Source organism: Aptenodytes forsteri, unplaced genomic scaffold, assembly GCF_000699145.1.
Source record: "Aptenodytes forsteri isolate BGI_AS27 unplaced genomic scaffold, ASM69914v1 Scaffold227, whole genome shotgun sequence".
NCBI lineage: Eukaryota > Metazoa > Chordata > Aves > Sphenisciformes > Spheniscidae > Aptenodytes > Aptenodytes forsteri.
In genome coordinates this window covers 3,108,051-3,113,729 of record NW_008795365.1, presented here as the reverse complement: position 1 = coordinate 3,113,729, position 5,679 = coordinate 3,108,051, and the positions used below count along the sequence as shown (strand labels likewise).

General features: G+C 41.3%; 1 protein-coding gene across 1 annotated transcript in view; it reads right to left on the bottom strand.

The window, feature by feature from the left end:
* The window catches only part of PRMT9 (protein arginine methyltransferase 9), a 24,547-nt gene extending 21,744 nt beyond the window's left edge, over window positions 1-2,803 (bottom strand). Inside the window, exons 1-2 of the mRNA XM_009280246.1 lie at window positions 2,741-2,803; window positions 1,091-1,168 (exon numbers count right to left, since the gene is read on the bottom strand). The gene's annotated coding sequence lies outside the window, so the exon portion shown is untranslated. The remainder of the gene's footprint in view (window positions 1-1,090; window positions 1,169-2,740) is intronic.
* Window positions 2,804-5,679: the final 2,876 nt, after the last annotated feature.

Sequence of the window (5,679 nt, the reverse complement as noted above, 5' to 3'; positions counted from 1 at the left end):
TGGGGCCGCGCCCGGGGCGGGGGCGGCGAGAGCCGACCGCAGGCAGGGAGGCACGGACCCCTCTGCCCTCGCCGAGTGAATCGCTCCCTCAAGCTGCTCCCGGCAAGTCCGGGCCCCGCTCGCCTCCGCCCCGGGGGCGGGAGGTGCGCGTCTCCTTCGCGGACGCGTTCAAGGACCGTAAGGCCTAACGCGGGATTGTGCACAGCAAGATTAAAAAATAATTTTGCTTAATCTTTATTTCTGTTCAATTTGTGACAAAAGCCCCCCCCCCAAGGTTTTTTCTACAATTTTTTTGCTTAGCCATTCACTTATTTTACCTTTTATTTGCTTAAGGGAACAGCTAAGATTTACATGTTTAAGAACCAAGAAAAAAATAGAATGCCAGAAACCAGTATTACAGAAAAGCTAATGCTTTGAAAGGTGTCAAGGAGGTGGCACTATGCGACTAAAATAACATTCATAACTGTATTGGTAAGTAAAAGGTTTGAGAAAAGTACAAACAAAACTCTGTAAACAATTTATATTTTTAATACTAGTTTAGCTTGTTACTTTTCAGGTGAAACATGGCGAATTGACTAGAAACTGTCTTAACGTTTCTTCGTATCAATATACATGTGGAATAAAAGTATTTTCATTGTCCATGTTCTTTATCCACATCCAATCTTTTAAAGCTGGTAATTCAGCTCGTATGAACACAGGACTAGAAGTGACCCACAGCAATGCTAAATCCAGTCCCTTGCCGTTCAATGCTGTTCAGACCTGCTCTACAGATCAGAACTACCACCTTAAATGTTTACCAGATGTAGTGTAAGAACTGCATGCTGTGCAGGCACTGCCTATGTCTGCCCTGCAGTTATGGTGTTCCTAAAATTTAGTTTTAATTCCACTGCTGGTAAGTCCCAGGAATTACAGTTGAGGACAACATTCACACCACCTAGTTTTAAGTCTTAAACAAGTCCTAGTTATCTTGGGCCTTTGACTAACAACTCCGCTCTGCAGCAACAGAGATTGCAAGGAGCAAAATTCAGAGCTTTGCTCCGCATCTCCAGCCCCTTATCTTGCTCCCTCCCATGCCTACACCACCACTTACCTTCTTTCTCTGTGGAGCCTGGCAGGCCGCCTGCTCCGGGGAACAACCACATGCAGGGCCGTGGAGCGCAGATCTTTCCTAAAAAAGGCAGAGTTCATTTGGTCTTGTCCTACTTCTGGGACAAGAACAGGGCATGGCATTGTTTCCTAATTGTGAAATGTTTGGAAGCTGTTCATCTTTACTTTCCTTCTCTAAAGCGTGAATGCAGCTCTTCCAGGCTTTTACAGCTGCGGATGTTCTATATGCCTTCACTTTTGAGAAACAAATGAGTACCACTTAAAAATGTCAGGCCAACATTTTGAACAAGATGAAAATAGCACATATGGAGGGGGAACATAAGACTAAACGAAACACAGTGGCAGTTAAACTGTAATCCACGGCAAACTTAATTACTACTCTATAATATTATAAGAGAGGGGAAGTCTACAAACATTTTGAGAGAAGTGACCCAAAGGAAAAAACTGAGAATAGGCAACCCGAATGACACTAGAATCAACTTCTGATAGAGGAAAGACATGCTAGAAAAACATAAAATAAGAACTGGTAAAGCCCTTGGGCTGGATGAAGTCCATGAGGATGTGCAAATATTAGTATCAGAAAGTATTGAATATTTTATATGTGAACTGAGCTCTAAAGGAAGATATAATATCTTATTAAATCAACTGGTATCAACAAGCACTCAAGCCTTCCTTCAGTTTTGAAAGAAAAGCTATGAACTTTAAATTAGTTACAGATGGGGAACAAGCTTCTCTGAATTTAGCTTAATTATGCTTCCCAGCTAGAGGATGATAGTATGGGCAAAAAGAAAGTATTAGCACCTGTGGGATATAGAGGGGGAGAGAGAGACAGACAGAAAAAAAGAGTACAGGCAATTATCACCTGTGGACAGTGAGGTGAAACAGGAGCTGGACTGTACCAAATACAGTAATGAGCCCGTATCTCTGTAGCTCCATGATTCTCCAAACTTGTTCAGCTGTATTTTTTTTTTTTGTCAGAGCACATGCCAGATGGATAGCATAAATGCTTTACAGTGCCTATTTTTAAGCATAAATTAAGTAGTACTGTGTGCTAATTTGACCCATTTGTGGGAGAAGATTATTAAAAAGCGTCAGTGTAAAATCCTTGCAATTTGCAAGAGTCAGTTCAGTTCAAAGGCTGGGGAGGCTAGCTGTTAATCTCATACTCACAAATTTTTAATGGAACACTTCAGAAAAAAAAAAAAGGCCACAGAATATAATGTTTGCAACACTGAAAAAGCATACAGCTGCATACTAAAATAATTTGTTGGGTAAAGCCTGTGCTGTAAAGGAGTGCCAGAAAGGAATGCCCATCTTATCAGATATATACGATTGCCATAATAATCATCACATTGGTTGACAGTAGAATAAATAACGTTGGTCTGCATCATGGGTGGTCAGAGATTAGCCTGTTTCTATCTGCACTCTTGATGGATGAGAGGAGAGGGAACATGCAGCCTAGCGGTACCTCACATGTGCATAAGGCCCCTAACATCTTGCAAACCAACAGTGATGAGAGTCGTGAGCAAGATGGGAGTTAAAAGGAAACTCTATAAACCTTCTATAAACCCATGACAGGACTTTTTTCCTAACGGAGGTAGAATTGCTTAGACAAGAGAAGAAACTACAGTACCTTGGAAGGATGCTATTGCTAATGATGTTTTCAACAACTCAACACAGCTGTGTGCTGCAAATGGTGGGAGTTGATATCGGTGCTCTGTAATGTCAATAAAACGGAAAGTTAAATTCACTAATTTCTAACCCATCTCTCTGTAACATACAGACTGGAGACACAATCAGCCACAGATCAAAACATTCTCCTTCATGAAAATCAGGATGTTGAAGTGGCCAGACAAGAACATAAGGAAGGTAAGATGGAACAAAACATACGCTATGCTGGTGTATGCCTATTGTACAAAATGACTTGAAGAGGGTATTTCCTGAAACCACGCTTGCAATGAATGTCGAGGGAAAATAACCAAAGCTAAGATAAATACATGATACATGGACAGGATGTTGCCAGAGCTTCATATAGTCAATCTATGTCATAGTCTCTTAAAAGAGGCTACAAGAAGGCTGTAAAATTTGATGACCTTGAGTAGGGAACGGCAGAAAAGAGGAGAATTTTCTAAACTGCTGATATAAAAACACTTCCAGCCTTAATTAGTGAAGAAAGTGCAACTCTTGCTCATTAGATAGTAATTTTTGTCCATTTAAATTAATGGGTTATTATTTCTCTTCAGTCTTCCATCTCAGGTTTTTTTTTTTTTTAAATCACAGTTCTGCCATTTCAGGGTCCGACAATGTTTTGAACTGGTGGGTCAGGTTTAGGAAAAGATGTATTTGAGAACTTTGGTGGTGGCTGGTATGTTGTCTGGATACCAATACTGGATAAACAGTGTAGAATATCAACATAATAGTGAATTTGCTTCCATGCTTTATTATGTAAATACAAGTTAACTCTTTTTATTCTGGGAAAAATGTGTTACATGTATGTATTTCTGTTGGACTACTGCTGCTTCTATTATCTGCAACTAGAATGGAATACATTTTTACTTCTCATGATTAAGGTAGATGGACCAATTTCCCCTAATGGACCTGTCATGGTAGGACAAATCTAAATTTTAGACCTGGTGGTTTTTTTGCCAGCTAAAACACCTCAGGGCTAAGCTAAACATTCATATTTTTTCTTCTTTTTTTAAAATTTTAATGCAAGCAACTCCACACAATGCATGCAACCCAATTACTTTACAACACTTCAGTGGAATTATAATAGGGAAATTACAGTAACTATAAACAAGCATGAAAAAATATTATTCTAATTTTAATCCTGAAGACAACTACAGGACAAAGTAAAACTATTCATGGAAGGCCTACTTACTCTTGAAATGCTGCTCCAGTAATCTAAACAAAGATAAGGATTGTTTGTTATTTCTTTAAGGTGTTTTTTTAAAATTCTTTTTAAATGGAGTTTTGAGTAGCATAGTAACTTCTCAGTTAAATAATACTAGAAAATAAATATCACAGCAGATAGTGTGATCTAGCAGGTGGGACACTTGGCTGAAAGGCTGAATGTTCAGGGTCTGCTTTCAGTAACACCTCCTGGCCTGCTGTGATTTCAGACACATGATCTGCACTTTTAAGTAGCAGCTGATTCGGAGAGGCCACACTCATATTTAAGACTACTTTCAGGAACTATGATTACTCATGAGCCTCCGTGTCAAGCCCCCCCTCCCCACCCCTTTTACACAATTGAGTTTTCTTATTTTCCTCACCCACATGAACAATAAGGACATTATCTTTGCCTTTGATCACGAAATTCTGTGCTTACTCACTTGAGCTCAGTGACCGCTGTCAGGTGGGTAACACACCCCCTCAGTCTGGTTTCTGAAGCAGACTCTCAAGTAGATAGTTATTAAAAAACCTAAATATTTGCAAAATTGAATCCTACCTGATACACTGATTCTACAAACAGGAGTAATTTTAAATGAGAGTCCTGAAGTGCCCACCTATTTACACACATAACTTCTGCAGGTCAGTGCCTGGGGTCATACAGAGGAAGGTTCACAGTAACGTGGCTGGCTATCTTCACCTCAGTCATTTCCAGAAATCTTAGGTGCTACTTTTTAAATGAAAGACAAAAGTAGCTTTTTTTTTAGCGTGAGCCTTCAAAATGTAAGTTATAGCCAAAAAAGGCAGCTCTATTTTGTTTCTCTGGCCAATGCAGACTAGGCTTAACTGTGGGCCCAACAATAATACATTTAAATTAATAACAAAGCTCATTGCTTCAAAAGGAGCACGAACTAACACTAAATTTGCCAAAATACAGAAAGTTAAATAGATTATAGTTACTCCCAAGACATCTAGACATATATTAATGACTAAAACATATACCCCAATCATCTAAAAACGTCCCGCCAAATCACTACTTTAAACCATTAAAACAATGAAATTATAGCTAAATTATGAATACAAGTATAATTATAAGCCTTTTCTGTTTTCTTCACGAGCTTCCTAACATTCTTAACCAAAACAATTCAGCATCGAGTGGTCTTCTCAAGGTCTTGCTCTTGCTGCAGTACTTGTTCATGGCAACTCTTTGTATTAGTTTATGAAATGAAGACATAAAGGTGAGGCTGCATCTACTTTACTCAGTATTTCACGGCCAGGCATACGAACAGGACAGGGGCAGGCGACCACCACCAGCCTTCTCTGCCGGCAGACCGCCACCACAAAGCGGACACCGACACCGCGACTGGTTTTGGACCAAGCGGCCCGTGTGCTGCTCTGTGCTTCCTTCCACCGAGAGCCTGCTCTGCCCCTTCCTAAAGCCCACGGACGTTTCCGCGAGGTGAATCACCCACCCGCGGCAGCTCAAACCCAACAAGCCGTTGCGTTTGCGGTACGGACTCTCCCGCCCAGCCATGGCATCGCGCCCGCCCAGGCCCTGCCGGGTCTCTGCTCTGCCGGGCCCCCTTGCAGCTCCCCCGAACGAGGGGATCTTCGCCTGGGGGACCCGGCGGCTGGTAGGGGAGTACCTGCCCGCGTCCCCCGCACGGGGACGCCTACAAC